This window comes from Chlorocebus sabaeus, chromosome 10 (genome assembly GCF_047675955.1).
Source record: "Chlorocebus sabaeus isolate Y175 chromosome 10, mChlSab1.0.hap1, whole genome shotgun sequence".
In the NCBI taxonomy this organism is placed as follows: Eukaryota; Metazoa; Chordata; class Mammalia; order Primates; family Cercopithecidae; genus Chlorocebus; species Chlorocebus sabaeus.
In genome coordinates this window covers 15,503,155-15,529,495 of record NC_132913.1, presented here as the reverse complement: position 1 = coordinate 15,529,495, position 26,341 = coordinate 15,503,155, and positions in this window count along the sequence as shown.

The following is a 26,341-nucleotide window of genomic DNA, read 5'->3' as shown; positions in this document are numbered from 1 at the left end:
CTTCTATTCCTTTGTCTACATCTTTGCCCTGCATTTTCGTTCAAGTGCTGAATTACAATGACTGATTTTTGATTGTTGGACCAACCTTTGAATTTCTGATATAAATCCCACTAGGACATGGTATATTCGTCCTTTCATATTGTAGGATATACTTTTTTCTTCTGTACTCAATGAAAGCAGAAGCTGGTGAAGGTACACTTAAGGCTGCAGTAGTTAATCAATGTCATTGTGCTTATTACTGCAGGCTTCACCTACCAGATTTTAAACTTCTTGAGAGTAGAGATTTTGTTTCTAGACATAATTTATTTGGTATGTTTTCACATCTTAGTGTTGGATAAAAAGAAGCACAGTAAGTATTGGTGGTTTGGCTAACCATTTTGCATGTATTTTAATTTAACCTTTTCAAGTTGTTATGAAAAGTTTTGTGCTTATCATATACTTTTTTTTATTGTATCCAGAAGTCTTCTCTACTGCTCTCAAATAAACTTGGCAATTTCAAATGTTTTATGTATGAAGATTAATAGTCAGAAGAATGAGGATGTCTGACATCTGAGGTTAGAGGCTATGGTTTTAGGGATATTCTTTGCTTCATCTGAGTTAATTAGTAGCAACATGGAAGTCTCACAGGAAAATCCAAAACTCCCACTTATTTCTTAAGGGTATTAACAAGTCCTAAATAATTTGCCTGGAACTTTTTGTACCCCAGGTCATCCTTTTCATACACAGAAATACATAATTCAAGGAGAATTAATAGCAAGGAGACAAATATATAAAATGGAGATGCAAAAATTGCAAATAAAACTACCAAATTTCTGTCTTTCTTAAATGAGATTGGGGTTGTATAACATACTAGTCTATATATTTTATTCACTTTCTTAATGAATATTTAATAAAAATCTGTAATCTAAATTGAATAATAATTTTTATTAAAGAATATAAATACCATAGCTACCTAGAACAAATATTAGAATTTACCGGCATTATTTGGATTATAACATACATCTTCCCACCGTCCCCAAAATAACACATTTATTTTACTCAGTGGACTCAATATTTCCATGATCCTATCATTTTTTTTACATCTTGGGACTTACATAGTCAGTGTTCATTATGACATTCTTTTCTTCTAAAACCCGGATTGTACTGAGAGTGTATGATTTTGGTTAAATGAAACTTATTTGGTTATATTGTGAAAGTACTCAATGTCTGCTAATTAAATATTTAATTAAGAAATTGAAACTAGATAACACAAATAAACTCTTTATAATTAAATTATGACTATATACTTCTACATAATATTTACATCTAAAAAAAGATGTGTGTATGTGTATATATATGTGTGTGTGCGTATATATGTGTGTGTGTGTGTGTGTGTGTATATATACATCTCCTGCAATTGCATTACAGCAGATTAACCTGAATTTTATATCTCCTATTCCCATGCAAGTGACATTTATATTATAAATTATAGACGGAGATTTGTTGCTGTATAAAGTAACTCTATATATTTTGACAAATTATATTTTAAGTATTTGTGGTTGTAAGGGATCCAAGCAAACACTGTTATTGTGCAGAATTTACCTGACAATAAAATGCACTGGGATGGTTCTGTGGGGGTCTTTGACTTCCAAGACCCTAAACTAGTAGATGAGCTGAAGGGGAGATTGAGTGGGTCAACTAGTTCTGCAGCCTTCCTAGTATTTCTGTCCATTGAATACTGCAGAAAAGGGGCACATTTCATACAATGATTAAGACCCAGTGAAAACTCTTCTCTTGTATATTAAAATATAATCTAAACATTAAAAGAGGATGTTATTTCCTTTCTCATTGCTCTTTATGCAGTAGGCGCTAAGAGATGCAGCTAACAAAGAGAATTATTATAGATCTTTATTGTCCCTATTTATCTAATGTCTGTTCTGGCCCTAGGAACTACAGTGTGAATTAGTCTCCCTACCATTATTTTAGGAACCACCATTTAACACTGTTGCAGTTTTCTTGGAGCCAGACCAAATAGAAAGAATTCTTTTTTCAGAGAAGAGATGCATGAGAACATGGAATGAGACCTTCTTAGGATAAATTGTAGCTGGCTGAAAAACAAAGTGATATAGATTTCTGTCACCAAAGAGGATTCTTGACAAGTGAACACCTGTCTCCTAATAAGTGTTCATCTTTTATCTCTGTACTCCTGCTAGAAAGTGTCTTTCTAACGCCTTTTGTTCTGACATGGTAGGGGTCAGGATAGAGTACTCTCATGCTTTTTAATCTTTCTTTCCATTTGCTACTCTTCATCTTTTCTGGCTAAATTATATTTTGTGCAAAATGGCCAATTAATATTTCATCCAACATTTCAAGTCCTGTTTAATATTTTAAGCATCTTTTCTTCTAAGTTTCTTGTGTAAGGACAATTCTTCTCAGTAGCTATTAATAAGTAGTAATTAGCCAGAAGGTAGCACACTTGGTATGAATATTTAGTGATAATTAAGTCCCTGATCTTAGTCTTAAAGTGTGAATGTGTAACCATTCGAAATGTTTAAGGTGGACTATGAAGCACATGGACCCACTACTAACAGTGGAAAAACGGAGAGGAAAGGGTGACAAAGAACTGCAATGTCAACACCTGATTCTGAGGGTATTACTGGGAAGCTTTAGCTAGAAATGTGGAACCAAAAGAGAAAGTAGGAACATGACATTTGGTTGGTGCAATGAACATGAGAAACATGCAAACAGAAGTAAAATCTTAAGAAAAATATTTTTTTTTTCCATTGGGCAACAGGATTCTGTGAAAGAATAACTTGACTGATACTTTCTATCACAGAAGTCCTCGACTTGAGATCAATAGAGAACTGGAAATGATTGAAAGCTCTGTAAGGTACTTCTGGTATTTTCACCACTTCAGAAATCCTAACAAAGTATACACTTAGCCATGAGAAGTTTATACACACTAACTATAAACCCAAGTGTTTTTGCTTGCTTTAGAGGCACCTTAGTATGATATGGGAATGCAGCTTACATGACTATCATTTTAGTAGACTAGTGATGGCGGGAAGTAATGTAAGAGGTAGTATACCTTTCAAAAATATGTTCTCCTTCTCCCTACCACATTCATGGGAGGCTTATGCTACCCAGGCCTTTGATTTTAGATTCAGCATGGGAAGTATTTAGGTCAGGGATGCCAGACAATGGACACAGGGTCTTAAAAATGAGTTTATACAGTTTGATGTTTTCCTTGCATCTTTGCTGTTAACATGAGGAAAATGTACATTCTCTAGCCTGCTGTTGAAATACATTTGGAGTAGAACTTGCTCCAAACAGATCTTTAAAGTCACTTAGCTTTGCCCATCCCAAACACGAGCCAACCCACAAACACTCAAGAAAAAGCAACCCTTATTGTATGATACTGAGATATTATGTATTTATTTTTTGCATTGTTTTTGACAGCTGTACCCAGTGAGTGCTAAGAAATTAGGCCAGAAAATTAGACAAAACCTAAGTTATTTGATAGATAAATAGGAAGTCATTTTGAAAGACTTTTAGGAAGACTCCAAATTCCCATTTAGATAGGTCATTTCACTGAATCTGCGGAACATACGTTCTGAATCGGGATGGTGGCAGAAGTTTAAAGATGACAGTGATAGAGGAAAGGGAATGTATATACAAATTCAATACAAATTATATATTTGTATCATGAATTTGTATATACAAATTCAATACCAATTATGCTTAACATAATAGGTATTTGACAGCTATTTGCAAGTACAGAGGTATTACCTCTCAGCTCCAAATTTATTGTCTGTTACATGCTCTGTGATCATCAAAATGGGCACTGTAGAGCATTTCTTCTTTACAGCAAGAAAGAAATCTTCTGTTATAGAAAGGAAAATATTTCTCCTCCTGGTTTGTGTGTGCTTCTTGTGCCCTTTTCTTCCTCCTGCTATACAGATACAATCCATATTATGCAGTTCCTCGGTAAGTTGGCAGCCTTATTTCTGGCCTGTTACCACCACATCACAGTTCTCTTAGGAGGGACGTAGTGCACCCCAGGCCTTTTGTTGTTCATTCTGTGAACAGGCTCCTCATTCCTTAATTCCCTCTATGCACTCATCCATATGCCCTAGTCTACCTGCATCCCACAGGTATATCAGGAATCACCTGACACCGACAGAGCCCCACACCACTCAGCCATTTAGAAACCCCTGGGTGTGGACTTTCTCTGTGGACCTTTTCACAAGGCTTTGTCATCTCTGCCCCATAGTGTTGTCACCCGCTTGAAAATCCCAGCCACAATTTTTACCAATCCATACCCTGAACAGGCATTTTCTGCTTACCTGGCAATTGTAAACCAACTCTGGCCAAGTTCAACCCAGAGAATTACTCCATCATCTGGTGAGCTGCCGCCATACCTACTCCATTAATGTCTGAAACACAATATTGGGAAGAAAATTCCACTTCCAAGTTTGTCTCTTATTGCGATTCTCTCTTTCAGACCTAGGGTATTTTTAAAATAATTATCCTTACCTTTTACCCTTCTGATATAATTGATAATTCTTTATGTTAAATTTTATCATTTAAAATTAATGTGTAGTTTATTTATCCTGATTGAATTCTAATTGATACAGATCATTGCTTAATTAATTGTCGAAATTAAGAATAATGTCAAGGAGGATTCTAAGATGTAGAATCGTTGACTGATAATACATGAAGTAGTAGCAAGTAGGAAAAGAAAATCAATTCCAGTTTAAATCTGGATAATGGGAAACACTCGGCGAACATTCTGAGGTAATTGGCCATCAGGCAGTGAGATAATGTAACTAAAGTTTGATGGAGAGAGGACAGATAGGAGATATAAATTACTGAGTCATCAGCATTCAAGAGCAAGTCAAAATTATGAGAGTGGAAGTGATTACCTAAACAAAGTGTGATGCATGATAAAAGCAGAAACTCAAGGACAGAAATCTAGGGAACTCTAATATTTAATAATTTCTAAGAAAATTGTAGTAGCCATGAGAGGAAATTAGATACTTCCTCAAGTATGGAGTGATTAGTGATGCCAAATATTAGAGAACACTGTATTAATATGAAGTATGAAGAGACATCCATTGAATTTGGCAATTCAATTATATTAAAACATGTTTAGTTCCTTTTCTAGAATAGGAACTAAACTATCATGAGTTAGGAAGAAAATGTTAGGTGAGATGACAGAGACCTCTAGGGTATGTTGTTCTTTGTAAAGTTTAAATGAAAACAGAAAGAGATAAAACAGTATCTTCCAGGGCACATGGGACAGAAGGACAAGAAGGATTTAATTTTTAGGATGAGAGAGCTATAAGCATGTTAACAAAGGAAAAGTAGTTAGAGGGAGAAATTTTCAGATAAAAGTTACAGTAGTAATCAATGGAACCCAATCTCTGGGGAACAGAAGGTAGTAGGTTAAGAGCACCTGTGGAAGTTTTAGCTTTGAAAAGAATGTGATAGCTAATCCTTTGAAATTGGAGGCATGGGCAATGTTTTTGATGTAAAAAAAATATGTAATATGGCGTAGTAGAAATCAGAGAATTCTATGCTTAATGATTTAAATATTCTGGATGTAAAGTCATCTGTTGAGATTGATGAAGTTAGGAGAAAGGTAAAGCTCTTTGGAGGAATTAGAAATAGAGTATGTTGAGGAGCTTAGGTTAGAAATGTATAACTCAATAATATGTAAGAACAATCAGTGGCATGTGTAGGTATGTGCTTGTGTTACTATGTGTGTGTCTCTGTGTTTCCAACCAGTATTCATCTGCTCATGTACATCAGTAATATACCTTTGTTTTGGCCAAATGATTTTCCACAAATATTTTCCCCAGCCATCCTTTTAACTGGGAGTAGATGAAAGAGACTATGTCAATGCATAAGTAATCTTGTAGTAGAATTCTACACAGTACTGAAAGTCAGTTGCAAATCTCTATCTTTGGATAACTTTAGAATCAACAGAGAACAAAGGAAAAAGCACCAGCTTGGTAATAAGAAAGTCCTGGATTATACTCCTGACTCTTCCTCTTTCAAGTTGTAAGGTATTGTTTCCTTCTGATCTTGGCTCAACCAGGTCATAAATATTGAAGTTATTCTTAAATGTGTAAATTTCTACTACATATCTAGGTGGACTCTCTAGAAGTCTTTTGTGTGTGTGTGTATGTGTGTCTGTCTGAGTTTTCTAATCTCTAAAATTAGAATAATTCTTACTCCGTAAAGTTGTTTGGAAGATCAAATGAACTAATTAATATGTGTGTGTGTGTGTATATATATATATATATATACACACACACACACAGGCACACATACACACACACAAATTTTATAAAGTAAGGATAGTAATGAACTAATTAATATATAAACATATGTTAGATAATATTAAAGATATTAATATAATTAAATATGTATGTATGGTTCATGGTTCAGTGCATCTACAAGAGGCTTAAATTAGTGACTGATATTAATGGAAAATGTAGGTTTCACTATTTATCCCTAACTTCCTTTCTTTAATTCAAACATATAAAGAAGAGTCCACATGCACATTATATCAGCCCCTTAATCTCTTTGACATTGACTTTTACTTTTCAAAATTATTACTGTTATTTAGGACCCAAAAGTTTAAATTAGTAATTAATTGTTCATACTGGCAAGAATTACCAAAAAGCACACAGATATCGTTGAGGAGATATTCATGGTATATGCATGGCATTGTGTTTGCATATACCATAAACTTAGTGCCTTGAGTCTTAAATATTCGTCAGGAGACAAAGGCAGGTCATTCAGTTTGTACCAGAAGAGAAGTGAGATGAGATCCCTTCATAAAGTTAGGGAGCTCATCTACATGAATAGTGCTAAAAGAAAATGTCTTCACATGGTGTTTGAGATTTGAATTTTAATGACCTGTATATTCTGTGAAAACTCAATAATAGCAAATTGTATGTAATGCCTTCTCAAGATAATATTGTCCTACTTTCTGATGCTAAAAGTTGGATCCACAAACATGTAGCAGTATCTGCACTACCAAGAGCTTGTTAGGAATACAGACCCTGTCACTCTTCTCCAGGCATACTATCAAATTATATTTTTAAACAAGATCCAAGGTGATTTGCATGCATATTGCTGTAGTTTTCTATTGCTGCAGTAACAAACTTAGTGGAACAATGTGCTGTAACCACAAACTTAGCAGAATAAAACACTTAATACTATCTTATTGAAGATCAGAAGTCTTAAAATCAAGGTGTCAAAAGGTGAAGATTTTTTTTCCTGGAAGCTGTAGGGGAGTATCTGTCTCCTTGCCTTTTCTAGCTCCTGAAGGCTCTTTGCATTCTTTGGCATGTAGAGTCTCCTCTGTCTTCAAGGCCAGCCTGTAACAGTTCAAAACTTTCTCTCTCTTTTATCCCATTTCTATAGTGACATCTACTTTCCTTGCTATGACCTTCCTGCCTCCCTGCATAAGGGCCCTTTTGATTACATTGGTCCTACCTGCATAATCCAAGATTCTTAGATTAACCCTACTTGCAATGTCCCTTTACCATATAGAGTAACATATACATAGGTTCTAGGAAGTGAGACTTGGGCATATTTAGGGGATGGATGGGCTTTTATTCTGTCTACTGTAAACATTAAAGACAGAGAGAGCTCTACCTTAGAAACCTGAAAGAAGCACATGTAAATATTATCTACAAAAGCTCAAGTTCAACTTAGGTACTTTGGGATTTTCATTGAATAAGATTAGCTGAATAGGGACTCACAAACAAAATTACTGGTCAATTGAAGAATCAATACAGTATGTGAGAAAGTCAACAGAAAGAGCAAATAACAGAAAGGACAGAAAGCAGAATTGGGACATCATAATGCTTATAAATGTATATTTAAAGAGGTAATATTCTAAATTAAAAAAAAAAGAACATGAATTGCAAAAACAAGTTGTCATGTTAATAGAGTGATCCAGCAAACTCAGATATGCCGTCACATGCAAGAATCTTGAATGGAGAAGCAAATGTCAATTTCCTACATACTTTTAATCTAATATAGAATGAATTTATGTAAATCTAAAAATATCATACATGTGAGTTATGTTTATTTTACTACATCAGATACCGCCTGGGGGTTCTCTCTCTTTCACACAAATGAAGTCAAATGCAAACAACAACAACAACAACAACAACAAGAAAAATAAAACCTATATACAGATCACGTAGGACTTTGTGTGGTCTGTGGTTTGGTGCTAGTCTATGAACAGTTTGTTACTGGGCCATGACAAGATGACACAAAAATTGAAAGTGTTTTAAAAACTTTTGTAGTAAGCCTAACTACAATCTTCAAAGTATGTAATCAGGAAACTTGTCTCAATGAATATGAATGAAATCAATGTAAATGTTGTCCATCTTACAGGGTACATTGTGTCTGATGTAACTACTCATGTGACAGTTTAAAGTGAATCTGTTAAATGAAACACAAAACTATAAAATAGCTTAAGAATTTACTTGTGTACACAAGTTGTTTTTATAAACATCATTTGTATCAAAACTTTTTAACATGTATAGTTATATATGTATAGTTATATATAGAGTTTATATAACACTATAGTTTTACAGTATTCATAAGTTAGGAAAGTATTTTAGAGTATTCATAAGTTAGGAAAGTATTTTTATTATATTTTTCACCCTAATTTTTATATGATGAAACAAGTTCACTTTACACTTTTCTCAAGAATTAGTAAATTAGTTCATACACTCTGGAAGGCAGTTTGGAGATTTCTTAGAAAACTTAGAACTACCATTCGATCCAGCTATCCTATTACTGGGTATATATCCAAAAGAAAATAAATCCCTCTACTAAAAAGACACATGCATCCATATGTTTATTACATCACTATTCACAACTACAAAAATCTGGAATCAATCTAGGTATCCATCAATGGTGGATTGGACAATGTACATATACACCATGGAATACTATGCAGTCATAGAACAGAACAAAATTATGTCCTTTTCAGCAATGTGGATGCAGCTGGAGGCCATCATCCTGAGTGAATTAATGCAGGAAGAAAAATTAAATACCACGTGCTTTCACTTATAAGTGGAAGTTAAACACTGAGTACTCATGGACATAAATATGACAACAATAGACACTGAGGACTACTAGAGGGAAAAATTTGAAAAACTATTGGTTACTCTGCTCAGCGTCTGGGTGACAGGATCATTTGTACCTCAAACCTCAGCATCACTCAATATACCCAGGTAACAAACCTACACATGTACTCCCTGAATCTAAAATAAAAGTTGAGAAAATAGCGAGTATGCATTTCTGAAAAATGGTTATTTTTAATTTTTACAGGTATATAGTAGGCATATATATTATGGGGAACGTGAGATACTTTGCTGAAGGCATGCAGTACTTAATAATCATGTTAGGAGCAGGGCGTGGTGGCTCACGCCTGTAATACCAGTGCTTTGGGAGGCCGACATGGGTGGATCACCTGAGGTGAGGAGTTCGAGACCAGCCTGGCCAACATAGTGAAACCCCATCTCTACTAAAAATACAAAATTAGCTGGGTGTGGTCGTGGGCCTCTGTAATCCCAGCTACTCGGGAGGCTGAGGCAGGAGAATCACTTGAATCCAGGAGGTGGAGGTTGAAGTGAGCCGAGATTGTGCCATTGTACTCCAGTCGGGGTGACAAGAGTGAAACTCCATCTCAAAAAAAAAAAAAAAAAAAATTACATCAGGGTAAATGGAGTATCCATCATCTCAAGCATGTATTCGTTATTTGTGTTATAAACAATCCAATTTTACTCATTTAGTTATTTCAAAATATACAATAAATTTTTGTTGCCTGTAGTCACCCTGTTGTGCTGTCAAATACTAGATCTTATTCATTTTATCTAGTTGTATTTTTCTAGCTGTTAACCATCCTCCCACATAACTACCTTTCCCAGACTCGGGTACCTATCCTTATACTCTCTATCTTCATGAGTTCAACTGTTTTAATTTTTATTTCCCACAAATAAATGGGAACATACAACATTTGTCTTTCTGCACCGGGCTTATTTCCCTTAACATAATGACCTCCAGTTTCATCCATGTTTTCATGAAAATGGCAAAATCTCATTTTCTCTAAGGCTAAGTGGTTCTCTACTGTGTATAGGTACCACATTTTCTTATCTATTCATCTGTCGACAGACACTTCGGTTGTTTCCAAATCTTAGGTATTGTGAATAGTGCTGCAATATACATGGGAGTGCAGATATCTCTTCAGTATACTGACTTCCTTTCTTTTGAGTATATTCAGCATCTCGTAGGAACTTACACAAATTTACAAGAGAAAACCCAATTAAAAAGGGGGCAAAAGACATGAAAAGACACTTACTGAAAAAAGACATACATGCATCCAACAAGCTTGTGAAAAAAAACCCTCAACATCACTGTTAGAAAAATGCAAATCAAAACCACAATGACGTATCATCTCACACCAGTCAGAGTGGCTATTCTTAAAAAGTCAAAAAAAAGAAAAAATTACTGGCGTGATTATACAGAAAAGGGAATACTTACACACTGTTGGGGGTGTAAATTAGTTCAGCCATTGTGGAAAGCGGTATGGCAATTCCACAGAGAGCTAAAAACAGAACTACCATTCCATCCAGCAATCCCATTACTGCATACATACCCAGAGGAATAGAAATCAGTCTACCATAAAGACAAATGCATGTTAATATTCATTGCAGCACTATTCACAATGGTAAAGACGTGGAATCAACATAAATGCCCATAAATGACAGATTGGATAAAGGAAGCGTGGTACCTATACACCGTGGAATACTATACAGCTATAAAAAATAATGAGCGCATGTCTTTTGAGGGAATATGGGTGAAGCTAGAGGCTACTATCCCTAGCAAACTAATACAGAAACAAAACCAAATACTGCGTGTTCTCTCTTATAAGTGGGAGCTAAATGATGAGAACTTATGAACACAAAGATGGGAACAGTAGACACTGGGGCCTACTTGAGGGTGAAGGGTGGAGGAGGGAGAGAATCAGAAAAAATAACTATTGTGTACTAGCCTTAATACCTGGATGATTAAATAATCTGTACAACAAACCCCTGGGACACAAGTTTACCTATATAACAAACCAGCATATGTACCTCTGAACCTGAAAGTTCAAAGAAGGAATAATAATGAATGATCTCGGTGATCATGACATTGCACATCTGTGAGAAGATATCACCAAACCCTCAAAAAATTGATAGATCATTTTGAGTTTTATTTTCACCAAGAGAAGATTTATGTATAGGAATTTTATAATAAGCCTATTTATTTCATCAAAACACTTTAACTAATTTGACAAGGTTAATTGTTGAAAATACGACGAGTGATAAAATACTGAAAATGAATTTTAAAAATAGAGCATCACTTGCTACATTTTGAAGGAAAGTTTAAGAGATTCACATGAGATTACTGAAATTGCTTTAAAACTGTTTCTATTCTCAACGCAGGACTGCGAGACCGTTTTTTTACTGAGTGTAATCAAACAAAATACTGAAACAGTTTAGATATACATTATTGTCTGTGGATAGCACTACTGCCAATGCAAACTAGATTAAGTTAATAAGTGAGTTTGTCTCATTAATATTTGCTATTAATATTTACCCAGAGAGTGTTTGCATGCTTTTAATGTGGAGAATAATCATCTCCCTCATAAATTTTTATTTAGTTTCATCTGTATAATGACAAAAACTTTGTGTATATTTTCTCTGTTAATTGACTACTCGCATTTGCAATAAATGACTTAAATAGATATTTAATTATTTCCCTATGTAGTGTTGGTTGTTATTATATTACCATTTAATATGCCTTGATGGATATAAAACATGAAAAATCTTCGGTTTTATTTCATAGATTTTTATTGTTTAGTTTTTCTAGTAATTCATTTAACTTTTTAAAATGTTTTGGACTGTGATGGATTGGGATTTTTAGAGGTGGTTGTTTATCACTAATAGTTTGATTAATGGTGATCTAGTGGATTTTAGTAAGATAATTACAAATACTTGAGGTGTGACCCCACAAAGAGCGGTAATGGACTCAGCGTTCAATCGCTATAGAAACAGTTACATGGATATTTCAGAGGAAAGATGAAGAATAAAATACTTTCAGACTACAGAGATAAAGGACAGAGAAACTTCATTGTATTTCTTTGAGAACCTAAAGGGAAGAAAAAAAAAAAAAAAAAAAAAAAAAAAAAAACAGAGAAAGAGTAGGATTTAAAAGAGCACCTTCAATTTTCTCTCACTTTTGCATAATGACTTTGCCAATAATAGTGGTGAAGAACTTTGGTTCTTTAGAAGAAAAGATACAGATTACAGCTGATTGCATTGCAATGTTTTTTCCATCCCACTGAAATTACTCTGGGGGTGACTTGTATAAAAATTGATTCTTCCTCGTAATGCCGAGATGTGTATTTGTTTAGTACTAATGAAAACAATAACACTAATGTACTTTTGAATTTAGTTGAAGAGATGAATAAAACCCTCAAATTATCTATGAGAAGGTTCATTACGTTTTTCTTTTGAGGTTACACTTACATTTTTTTCTTACATAAAAATGTTACACAGAATCAGAACGCATTATCTATGTGAATAACTATTATAATATTTTGAAAGCCTATTAAATATAGACACTTTATATTCACTCAACTTTTACATACATTAGATATTCTACATGTATTATCTCAAATTTATGTGAGGATCCTTCTAAATAGACATCTATCATCATTTTGCAGATGGAGAAATTTAAGCAGAAAAAGTTAAATAACATGCCCAAAGCCACCCAGGTAGACTGTGGTAATGCTGAAGTTAAACCCAGCTCACTTTGATTCCAAAGACCATGCCCTTTCTACTCTAATAGATTGTCACAATATCTTTCACTGCTGTTATTTCCTAAATAACTTTTTATAAAAGCAAAATGTACATATTTTAAAAATCTATTTAAAAATATCAAATGAAGAAAAATCTCTATTTTTCAACTTGGCTATTTGGCATTTTGTGTGATTTTGTTTCATGGAAGCTGTTATGGGACTGGCTTTTCTTGATGAAATTTGCTACATGAAACTAGATCAATGTAAACTACTAATTGGATGATTTATATCTTAGTCTGCTATTGTGAAAAAAATGGCAGTTGTATAAAGCTCTCCAAGGAGACATGTTTTCCAAAAGCAATAATTGATATGAATGAAATGTAAGCTTTGGATAAAGGTTACAGAGATATTTGATTGTTCTGTGTTAAGAAATCATTTTTTAAATTAGCATTAAAAGAAATCTATTTTTTCCATATATCTTCTACATATATGGGTGATTTCTTTTCCTGTAAGATATGGTAGTTGCTTGTGTGGAATATCTAATATGTTTTTTCTTGTCTACAAAACCATGTGGTATTTTTCCACTGATTCTCCTTTTCTTTTCCAGCAATATTTCCTTGAAGTCAACAAATGAGAAAAGTGCTTTGATTATCCCTTCTCACTCACTAAGTTATCAAGAGTCGCCAATGTTGTCTAGCACACTGCATTTTCCTCATTCTATACACAGTTTATCTGATGGGGCTATAATCTTCTTCTTTTGGGATATTAGGGCAAGGATTTAATTCTGACTCTCCAGTGTAAGTAGCCAGTAGCCATATATGCCTACTGAGCAGTTGCTATCTGTCTGATCCAAATTGCTATTACCTGGAAGCATACACTATACATTGAGTTTGAAGTATACATGTAAATAGATAAACGTTTAGCCACTTCATTATGTAAATAAAAACATAATGATGCTATTTTTCTTTAATTTTTATTTTACCTTAGTGAGGAAAAGTATAACTGGCACTTCTTTGGACAGCAGTTGGTTGGGGATAGTGATGAGGATTAATGCAGGATTGAACTAAGTTTAGCAGGTCTAGATAAGGATGGAACAAATCATCAGAATTCATTATTAACCTGTTGATTCAAGCAACTCGACTAATTGGCCACAGACCAAAAAAATAATAGAGGCAGAACACGGTGGCTCACGCCTGTAATCTTAGCACTTTGGGAGGCCGAGGCAGGGGGATCGCAAGGTCAGGAGTTCGAGACCACCCTGGGCAACATGGGGAAACCCTGTCTCTACTAAAGATACAAAAATTAGCCAGGCATGGTGGCATGTGCCTGTAGTCCCAGCTACTTGGAAGGCTGAGGCAGGAGCATCGCTTGAACCCGGGGGGTGGAGGTTGCCGTGAGCTGAGATCACACCACTGCACTCCAACCTGGGTGATGGGGCAAGACTCCATCTCATTAATAATAATAAAGGTAATAATAATTAGAAAGTGACATTTTAGTAGCAGTAGTTAACATTCGGGTGATTTTCATTCATATGGGGATATTTGAACATTTTAAATGAGATTATAATATAAAGTTCACTCCTTCATTTTTCTTTGAAAAAGGTGGTATAGGGTTCTCTCAATAATTTACATGAGAACAATTCCTGGTTACTTTACGTAAGATCTGCAATATAAAAGAAGGTCCTCAAAGCCACAAATAAAACTAATTGGAAGAAATACTATGCAAGAGTGCATGGAAATTCTAACAGGTCTCAGTAAATGCATTATAAAAGCTGAACTTACAGCATTCATCATGCATCATGTGTCATGGTAGTTTTTTTACAGGGAGGGTGAACATAAAAAGTAAAATCAGGATATGACAATAACTCCCAGAGAACACACTTTTTTTTTTTTTTTCCCCCTTGTTTGTTTGTTTTATTGTGTTTTGTTTTTGAGACAGTCTTGCTCTGCTACCCAGGCTGGAGTGCAGTGGCACAATCTCGGCTCACTGCAACCTGTGCCTCCTGAGTTCAAGTAATTCTCCTGCCTCAGCCTCCTGAGTAGCTGGGATTACAGGCTCCTACCACTTCACCCAGTTAATTTTTGTATTTTTAGTAGAGACGGGGTTTCGCCATGTTGGACAGACTGGTCTTGAACTCCTGACCTCAGGTGATCCACCCGCCTCGCCCTCCCAAAGTGCTGGGATTACAGGCATGCACCATCGCACCCAGCCGAGAACACATATTTTGTTTTCTTTGAGCATTCAAATAAAAAGTATGAAATAAATAATTTTTACAACATCATCAACAATATCTCCCTTATGCATGATATAATGACAGAAAAAGTTGGTGAAAACTTGGAGTCTTTGGAAGTAAAAAAGTAAATGGTGTCTGATATCACTGAGAATTTTTATTTGTCTTGTTGAAACGTACATGGGGTAACTTTTATGGAAACTGATTCATCAGTGTATTATGTAGATGCATATTTTCTTTTACAAATGAAAACTATAACTTTGATGTATACTTAAACTTAGCTGAATAAATTATAAAATATACATTCAAGTAATCTATATAGAACTTTCTGGTTTACTTACACTGGTTTTACAGACATTATCTATAATACACATATAAGAACATAGCTAAGAAGGTATTATACCATCCTTTCACAGATGACAAAACTGAGGCACAGAAAAGTATCTGATTTGTCCAAAGATTCCACATGTTTAGCCTGATAGTACTGGAAGTTTTATCCAGCTCTCTGATTCCAAAGTCCCTTCCCTTTTTACTACATTATGCTTATCTTCTATATGAATGCTACTTATGTTTAAATATATTTTCATGCAAGTAAAATATGAATAATTGGAAAAAGTCCATCATGTTTCTAATAACCTTCTAAGTTAACATTTTCTAATTAAAGAGATTCTCTATTTTAACTCAGTCATTTGACATTTTACTTTTCGTTTGCATTGCCTTTGTACTTTATTTTAAGTTCCAGCCTACACTTACAGGATGTGCAGGTTGATTACGTAGGTAAACGTGTGCCATGGTGATTTGCTGCCCCTATCAACCCATCACATAGATATTAAGCCTGGCATGCATTAGCTATTTTTCCTGATACTCTCCTCTGACCTCCCCTGACAGGCCCCTGTGTGTGTTGTTCCCCTCCCTGTATCCAGGAACAGAAAACCAAACACCACATGTTCTCGCAGCTGAACAAAATTGTTCAGTTCCCACTTAAAAGTGAGAACGTGGTGTTTGGTTACACTGTTCTATGTCTATGTTGTATGTTGCATGTATGTCTTCTTTTGGGAAGTGTCTGTTCATGTCCTTTGCCTACTTTTAAATGGGGTTGTTTGTTTGTGTTTCTTGTAAATTTGTTTCAGTTCCTTGTGGATTCCAGATATTAGACCTTTGGCAGACGGATATATTGCAAAAATGTTCTCCCATTCTGTAGGTTGCCTGTTAATTCTGATGATAATTCCTTCTGCTATGCAGAAGCTCTTTAGTTTAATTAGATCTCATTTGTCAATTTTTGCTTTTTTGCAATTGCTTTTGGTGATTTCATCATAAAATCCTTGCCCATGCCTATTTTCAGAATGGTATTGCCTAGATATTCTTCTAGGATTTTTATAGTTTTCGGTTTTACATTTAAATCTTTAACCTATCTTGAGTTAATTTTTGTATAAGGTTTAAGGAAAGGGTACAGTTTCAGTTTTATGTATGTGGCTAGCCAGTTTTCCCAGCACCATTTTTTAAATAGGGAATCCTTTCCCCATTGCTTGTTTTTGTCAGGTTTGTCGAAGATCACATGGTTGTACAGGTGCGGTTTTATTTCTGAGTTCTCTATTCTGTTCCATTGGTCTATGTGCCTGTTTTTATACCAGTACCATGCTGTTTTGGTTACTGTAGCATTGTAGTATAATTTCAAGTCAAGTAGCATGATGCCTCCAACTTTGTTCTTTTTGTCTGTGATTGTCCTGGCTATACAAGCTCTATTTTGGTTCCATGTGAATTTTAAAATAGTTGTTTTTCTAATTTTGTGAAGAAAGTCAATAGTAGTTTAATAGGGAAAGCATTGAATTTATAAATTGTTGTGAGCAGTAATGCCATTTTCATGGTGTTGATCCTTCTTATTCATAAGCCATAAGCATGAAATGTTTTTCCATCAGTTTGTGTCCTCTCTGATTTCCTCGAGCAGTGGTTTGTAGTTCTCCTTGAAGAGGTCCTTCACGTCCCTTGTTAGCTGTATTCCTAGGTATTTTCTTCTCTTTGTGACAATTGTGAATAGGACTTCATTCATGATTTGGCTCTTTGTCTGTTGTTGGTGTATAGGAATGCCTGTGATTTCTGCACACTGATTTTGTATCCAGAGAATTTGCTGAAGTTGCTGAGTTGATGGCATTTTCTAGATATAGGATCATGTATATGGAAACAAAGACAATTTGACTTCCTCTCTTCCTATTTGAATACCATTTATTTCGTTCTGTTTCCTGATTGCTCTGGCTAGAACTTCCAATACTATGTTGAATAAGAGTGGTGAGAGAGGGCATCCTTGTCTTGTGCTGGTTTTTAAGGGAAATGCTTCCAGCTTTTGCCCATTCGATATGATATTAGTATTGCCATTGTTAAGGTATCACACTGACTTTTAGAAAATTTGGAACATAAGGCAAAATTTTATCAATATGCTCTACTAATTTGGAGATTTATATTTCTCTCTGACATACAAAGTAGAAGTCAATAAAACTTCCCAGGGGGGCATATTTTCAGCAAGGTACAACTTTACATGAATAAAGTGTAATCTCTTGTTAGAGGATACAGAGATATGCAGTTGTTGTGAATTACATAACCCTTTCCAAACATTCTAATAAAGTGATTCTACTTCCTCTACATGTTTTTCTATGTGGGTGATTTATTTAGTTCTATAAATAAATGTATAAATGAATTTAAAATATACTTTTAATTTTTATATTTAGTTGTTTGTCAAATATTTAGTATATTTTTATTTGCTTTAAGAGGCACATAATATTTCTCTATTTCTCCATTTCTTATTTCATATATTTATTCTAATATTCTAATATTGACCTTTTAAGGTGTTCTATATAAACACAACTCAACCCATAGTACTCCTCTAATTAATATTCTCCAATGGTCATGCCATCACCTAAATAATAAAATCAAAGTCTTTAATTTAGTTTTGTAGGTCTTTCATAATATGATTTATGCTTAGTATTCTGATCTGATTTCTCACCATTCCCTCCTTTGCCTTTTATATAGCACTGAGCTCTCAACCATGGTGTTTCTGGCCTTAGAACATTTGCTTAGGTTACTCATTTTTATTCATTCATTAAACACATTTCTTGGACACCTACTCTGAGCAAGAAACTGTGGTTGCTGTTAGTAACTTAAAAAATGAAAACATTGCTTCTGCTCTAAGAAAGCACATTATTTTGTGTTCTTTGGAATAATAATAATAATAATAAACACTACAGTACAACACAGAAGCTTCTTAGCCCCCAAGAAAACATATTACACTTCCTAAATATCCCTGGTCTGTTTCTCCTCCCTACTTCCTTTTGTTTCATCTTCAAGTCAAGAAATCAGGTCATTATCATATTTAATCATCTGCCATGCCATGAGGTCCATTAGGGGCTAATGGAAGCACAGGGTATGTGGATGATAAGGCCGTTTTCCTCGCTTAATAGACAATATATCTACAGGGATATAAATGAACTATCTAGAGATTTATTTAATGTGAAGATCAGCAAACTTTTGTCTATTCGGATCAAATTTTAAATATGTTTGGCTTTTAGTCTTTGTTACAACTGTTTGGCCCTATCCTTGTAGGGCAAAACTAGCCATTGACAACAGGTACATAAATAATGGGGATGGCTGTGTTCCAATAAAGCTTTACCAGAAAAATGGGTGACAGAGTGACTTTGGCCTTGGGGCTACAGTTTATCCACTACTGACTTAATGGATAGAAAATAAAACACATAGTTTAAAAAATTATTCATGTAAATATTCAGAGAAATCAAATGCATTCTGTGTTAGGCCCAATCAAGAGAGCATACCTGGTTGCAGTAATTTTTAAACAGGCACTTCCAGAAAAAAAGTCCAAACCAGACTTTCTCCACAAAGTAGAATAACAAGACCAAAGTCTTATAGATAGTTACACAAATAGCATAGTTGACCTTAAAAAAAGCATAGTTGACCTTAAAAAAAACATGGAAAATTACCAGAATTAAATTTAGAGTTCTCCATAGAAATGGTACCATAGGATACACACACACACACACACACACACACACACACACACACAAATAACCACATGTATTTAAACCACATGTTTAAATATAAACATACATATATATATATATATATATATATATATATATATATATATATATGGAGTCTGACAAGTCTCAAGATGTGCAGATGGCAGACTGGAGACCCAGGAAAGCTGATGGTGTAGTTCCAGTCTGGAAAAAAAAAAAAAAAAATCAATGTACCAGCTATAAAAGTCTGACAGGCAGGAGGAATTCCCTCTTACTCAGTGGAGGGTCAGCTTTTTGTTTTACTCAGCCTTGCTTATATTATGGAGAAAAGTCTATTTTATTCAATATGCCAACTTGAATGTTATACTCATTCAAAAATACCCTCACAGAAATGACCAGAATAATGTTATACCACTATATGGGCATCCCATAGCTCAGTCAAGGTGACATATAAAATTTATCATCTCATAAAGCAAGTTGGCATTTCTGAGGACAGTTTGTGTAACAGGAGCCAGGAAACTCTAATTGCCTTTTACAAAGCACCACTTCACCATAACACATGCCTTTTTCCCAGCCAACCTAGGGAACAGAAACCAACAAATTGACGCAAAAGTTAAAGTTATTTAATACCACTTGAAAATTCATGAAATCAATTGTAGCAATTAGTTCTTCTAGTTTCATGATATTTCCTTTTCCCCAATAGGCTATGCGCGCACACACACAATCTAATTGCAAAATCACAGTTCTATATAATGACAATGCTTTAGTCTGTTTTGTGCTACTATAAAAGAATATCTGAGACTGAGTACTTTAAAATGAACAGAAATTTATTGGCTCCTAGTATCGGAGGCTGGGAAGTACAAGGTTGAGGGTCAAACATCTGGTGAGGGTTTTCTTGTAGCATTGTTCCATGGTGGAAGGGCAAAGTGAAGATGAGAGAAAGGAAAAGATTGAAATCTCAGCCTCAAACATTTTTATAATCAGCATTAATCTCTTCATGGGAATAGAGTTCTCATGACCTCAAAACCACCCAGTAGGTCCCATCTCCCGCCACTGTTGCACTGGGGGTTAAGTTTCCAAAACATGTTTTTAGGGGGCACATTCAAACCATCACAGATCTATATCAAGGGTTTTCTATGTTGTGAAGAGCACATTGCCTTGTCATACCAGGCTTTGTATAAAGCAAGGTGTAGAGATATTATATATGTCATTTTAATCTGCTTACTTTAGTATTTTATTAGCAGAATTTGTTAATAGAAAACATAAAATAGGTATAAGCGTAACTAGTTTTTTATTTAGAGATAGGGTGTGGCTCTATTGCTGAGACTAGGCTGGAGTAAAGCGGTGCAATCATAGCTCGCTGCAGCCTCAAACTCTGGGGTTCAAGCGATTCTCCAGCCCCAGCCTTCCAGGTAGCTAGGATTATATGCACGCACTGCCACAACAGCTAATTTTTAAAATTTTTGTAGACACAGCATCTTGTTATGTTGCCCAGGCTGGTCTCAAACTCCTGGCCTGAAGGAATATTCCAGCCTAAACCTCCCAAACTGTTGGGATTACAGGCATTAGCCACCACACCTAGTTAGCATAACTATGTCCTTATTCTAAGCTTATTGTGACACAGTATTATCGTGGTCCTGTTTTGTTCTTTTTTTTTTCTTTCTCTTTACCATAGGAAAAGAAGAAAAGTCATTTTATTTATACCATCTACTCAGATGACAAGTGTGAACATCCCATTGCTTAAGGACAAATTCATTAGAATGAATAACTGGCGGTATCAAATACTGCTTTCTTTCACATCGCTGTATCTCTGCCACCCAACCTAGCCACCATCACTCAGTTTCACTGAAGAGGCAAACACATTACATATTAGCATACATAAAATGTATGGAGCCATCACTTAAATGTGGTATCCTTTTAGATTGACACGTATCTATGAAACTGAATTTCTGATGCTAGAACTCTTGAAATCCATTTATGTAATTCTCATTGGCCTGAAAATTTCTTTACATCTTAGATTTGTTGACTCCTGTTTATAAAAGCGACTGACATCTACCTCCAATCATTATTTTTCTGGCAAACGATATGCAGTTTGGGATTTGATGAAACAGCTCTCTTTTATAGGGCTTTTGACAAAAAGAAAAAAAAAAACTTTATAGATTGAAGCATATCTAAAGTCATCAATTTCTGATCCAGTTATAAATATGTCAAATAGCATTCTTCTAAGTAAATAGTGAATATTATTTCTTTATCTTTTCTTACTCTTCTTTCAAAACCTCTGAGGCTGTCCTTAAAGGAATGTAAAATTTAAAGGAGAAAATATGGTTTGCAATTGAGATTTTCTGTTAACATTCAGTCTGCATTGGTTGTATTCAATGCTTTTATTTTTCTTCTGGAAATAGCAGTAAATTTATGTGTTGGTGACATTTCAGAAATCCCATCTTGGACTATGACTTACACTCTGTATTGCATTATAAATACTGACTTGCTTTCAAACCCCATGTGTGTCTCTCACATAGAAACCAACGTGACAGTGAAATTATTATATAACTTACTTTGCAACATTTATTACCCTTGCTGGATATATATATGTGTGTGTGTGTGTGTGTGTGTGTGTGTGTGTGTGTGTGTTAGTTACATTCACAACGGCCTCTCGGTTTTGAGGTATGTATATTTGTTTTTATTACCTAAGTTCTATACATTGTATATATTTTTTAAATTTTTTTTCTGTGCTTAATGTCTGCTATAGAAAAAAATGCACATGTAATTGAGAATTAAGATACTATATTTCAAGTTAGAATCTGATTCTGTCGGAAGAGGAATCTTTTCCATTTGCTGCTCTGGATTTATGTATGCTATGAATTTTGGTAGGAAAATGATTTTTTTTTCTCTCTAAATTTATTATTAATATTGTCTTAATGTTTCTATTTTATCCTGTTAGGTTTCAAACCTTTCTTATGTAGTTTTTGGTCATTTTGCTTTACCTTTTCTGTTATTTTTGTCAGTGTTCCATTTATAGGCCTGCAAGTGATCATGTCAGTAATAACACCAATTTTGTCCTTTCCAATAAATAATGTTGTGCCTTATTAAGGTATCCAAGTTGTTTTTTTAGTGTGAAATGAAGTCACAAACATAAAATTTCAATGCGCAAAGGCAGTAGTTAAACAGAGCTATTTCTGTCAAAAATGTGGAGATACTGGAGATGTAACAGGTAGGTCAGAGCTCTGCTTGAATATTTGTTTTGAATCACTGATGAGAACATAAATGTGGAATAGTCATCTTGCCTTTATAGTGTATAAGGCACTAGTAATGAAAATGTCTAGTTTTTCTTTTTGTCTCCAAACAACAAGGGCTACTATAACAAATTACCACAAACTCGGTGGCTTAAAATGACAGGTATATATTATACTACAATTGAGGAGACCAAAAGCCTGAAGTCAAAGTGTTAACAGGGTTGATTCTTCTGGGGTCTCTGAAGAATGATCTGTGTCATGCCTCCCTTCTAGCTCCTAGTAACTGCTGGCAACCCTTGGTGTTGCTGGGATTGTAGCCATGTGACTTCTGCCTCTGTTTTCACATGGTCTTCTCTGTGTCTCTGTACTTTACCAGCTCTATAGGGAACACCTGTTTTTGGATTTAAGGCTCAACCTAAATCAAGGGTGATCCCATAGTGAGATCCTTACCATAATCACATCTGCAAAGACTTGTTTCCCGCCCCCTCACCCCACCCCAGAGAAAGTCACACTTGCAGCTTCCAGGTAGATATGTCTTTGGGGCATTATTCAAACTACTAAAAATCTACCCTCTGGCCTCCAAACATTTATGTTCGTTTTAAATGCAAACTACATTTACCACCTCTCAATATCCTTGATAGCCCCAACCTATTGTAGCATGAACTCTAATTCCAGAATCTCATCTAAATAAAAGTCCCTAATCTCATCTAAGTCACATATGAGTGAGACTCTGAGTAGGATCGTTTTGGGAGTAGAATTCTTCTCCATCTGTGAATGTATGGAACTGCACAACAAGTCATCTGTTTCCAAAATACAATAGTGGCCCAGGTGTAGAATAGACACTTTTATTGCATAATACAAGGAACATGGTGGTCACTGGTTACAAGCAAGTTCAAAACCCAGCAGAAAAAAAATTTTGTTGGATTTCAAAGCCTGAAATCATCCTCTGTGGCTTGATGTTCTGTCCTCTGGGATGAAGGCGGTCCTTCTAACATCTGTGTCACCCTAAGAGCTATCCTTCCTTTTTTTTTTTTCTAGGATAGTACATATGCAGCTAAGTAGCTCTATGATCCCATTTCCTGCTTATAGAATTGTACAAGTTTGACAGTCTTTTGTCATTGTTTCCTATTTCTGTCTCTTTCAGTCCAAGATGGCAATGTTTCTGTTGATATAATATTCTTAAAAACCATGTTGGTGTCTTGTGTATGTCTTGTGGTATAAGCCATCAGACAATAGTCCTCCACTATCTTTCATGGATAAGCTCATTTCTATTTCTGGCTTCTGCTGAGATATTTGACTAGATGCATGAGTCACACACTTGGAGTCTTTAGCTGAAGATTGTTAAGCCGTACGCTTGAACTTCTTTCCAGAGCACACTTTCTGAACAGTGAATCTCCCATAGGTTCTGACACCAATTCTGTAATATCAACTGAGTGTTCTACAATTCAATTCAATTCTGACACTAACTACCTGGAATTAGTGCAGACCCCACAAGTTAAGGGTTAAGTCTTTCAATTCCAATGTTAACTCCTCAGAAATAGCCTCATATCCTATAAGTTAAAGGGCAAGGTCCTTAACAGGACTGCTGTTACTTCAGATGCCAGCCATGAGAAAGCATCCCTAGGCTACCTGCATTTCCATCTGACTTGGCTACAAATCTGGGAGTTTCTGAAAGCCCCGTTCAGTTTCTTGGGCTTGTAGCTGCATATCCTCAATCTCTGTCTCTACCTTCACATGGCTTTCCCCTTGGTGTCTTTCCTATTCTATAAGGATGTCTGTTAATGTATTTAGGACACACTCTAAATCCAGAAAGATGTCATCTTGAGATACTTTACATTAAATAAATTACATCTACAAATACCCTTTACCAAATAATATCATATTCTTAGTCTCCAGTGGCTATACCTTTTGGAGGAACACAATTTAGTTTACTACAACTCCCCACCTTCCTCTCTTCTCTGTCTTATTCTCTCTCATTGCTACTCTTGCTTCCTTTTTCACAAAATTTTTTGATATACTAAAGTGATATCTTTCTTTTTCTTTTTTTTTTTTTTTTTTTGAGACGGAGTCTTGCTCTGTCGCCCAGGCTAGAGTGCAGTGGCCGGATCTCAGCTGACTGCAAGCTCTGCCTCCCAGGTTTACTGCCATTCTCCTGCCTCAGCCTCCCGAATAGCTGGGACTACAGGTGCCCGCCATCTCGGCCGGCTAGTTTTTTGTATTTTTTAGTAGAGACGAGGTTTCACTGTGTTAGCCAGGATGGTCTTGATCTCCTGACCTAGTGATCCGCCCATCTTGGCCTCCCAAAATGCTGGGATTAAAGGCTTGAGCCACCGCGCCCGGCCTAAAGTGATATCTTTCTTGAAGCCAGTGGTTATTTATGTCAAATTTTACTTATAACTAGGAAATCTGGCTAAATTTTTCAAGGTTTACCACCTCTCCTATAGTTCAAACATTGACATTTGAATTTTGCCCCTTCAGTCCCCTCCTTAAGACATTAAAACTTTCACTGCTATGGTTGTTGCATTTATTAATATCTACTTTGCACTGATCACCATTTTATAATCACTTCATTCCACTATACCTTAAATTAATCTTGTTCATAAATGCTTGAACCTATCTGTGTGTTCCTATAGATAAAAATAGTTTCTAGTATATAATGCTATTACATATCAGTGCCAATCAAATCCACTAATTGTTTATAGAATTCCTAATACATGCAAGGCCAAGTGCATACAGCTTGTCAAACTGTTATCCAGGGGTCTGCTGATTTAAAAAAAAATCATTGAGGGAGCTTGTTGAACCAGCAATTTACACAGGCACAACATCAGATCTCCTCAGTAATAAACGATGAAATATGGGAGTTTTCCTTTTTGTAATTCTCATTTGTTGTGTATGCATGCATCATCACACTTAAAAAATGTCGTGTATCATGTTTTATTTAGAAGAGTGTTGGTAACAAGGACTGTATCATGTTCATCTTTATAGCAAAAAGTTGCACTGATGCCATTCATCTTTGAGAATCACATGACATATGAAACTATAGAATCAGGACTGCTGCTTGTATAGGGATGCATATCAAGGATTGTAAAATAATAAGAATAGTGGTCAAGGTATTCTATAATCACATTGCTTGAGTTTGAAGCCCAGTCACATTCTTACTTCGTATTGGACAAATGTGACCTCCTAGGTAGAGAACTTACAAAGTATTTTCCTCTGAGGTTTGAGAAACACGAACACTTAGGAATCCATATAAAGCAGAAGTCTTTATTAAATTTTAAGTGAGTTGCAATACCATATACAATTATTAATAAAGAAGTATACAACATGGTTATACCATAGACTTATTATTTCTAAATTTTTCTATATCATGAATGTGAGGAAGGTGATCAGCAATATCTATAATAACAGAACAGCTATGGTTAACATTTGTTTTTCACATACTGCATAGTAGAAACTCTGCTGGGTTTTAGACCCATTATTTCTTATCCTCACAGAACTTCGATGTAGTTGAGAATTATGATTGTTGAAGGTCACAGATAGTCACGTGCAAGCAGTATGTGAAGTTCAACTACATTCCTTCAAAGTGCATGTCTCTTCCTTGTATGCCTGAGATTCTTTAGTGTTCATATAAGATGATATAAGTCCCTTTGTGCTCAACCTGGCAACATATTGGTTGACTTGCACATGAGTCACTTTCTATAGTATCTGGAGAAGTAAACTTACAAGAATATTCCAGGAAGAAAGACTGTGGTTCTAACAGGCATCATGGAGAAAATACCATTGTAGAAATAAGAACAACAGGTTTCTGGGGTTCCAAAAAATGTTTTCACCTCTGATTGGGGTGTCCACCTTTGCTTAAGGAAAATGAGACACCTGAAGTCTATTTGGAAAACTGCCTGGATTTTTTATGGTGAACACATTATATAAGTAACCCCATTGGATGAGTTTGATGGGTTCTTATGTTCACTTTATTGAAGAAGAAACTGAGGCTTTA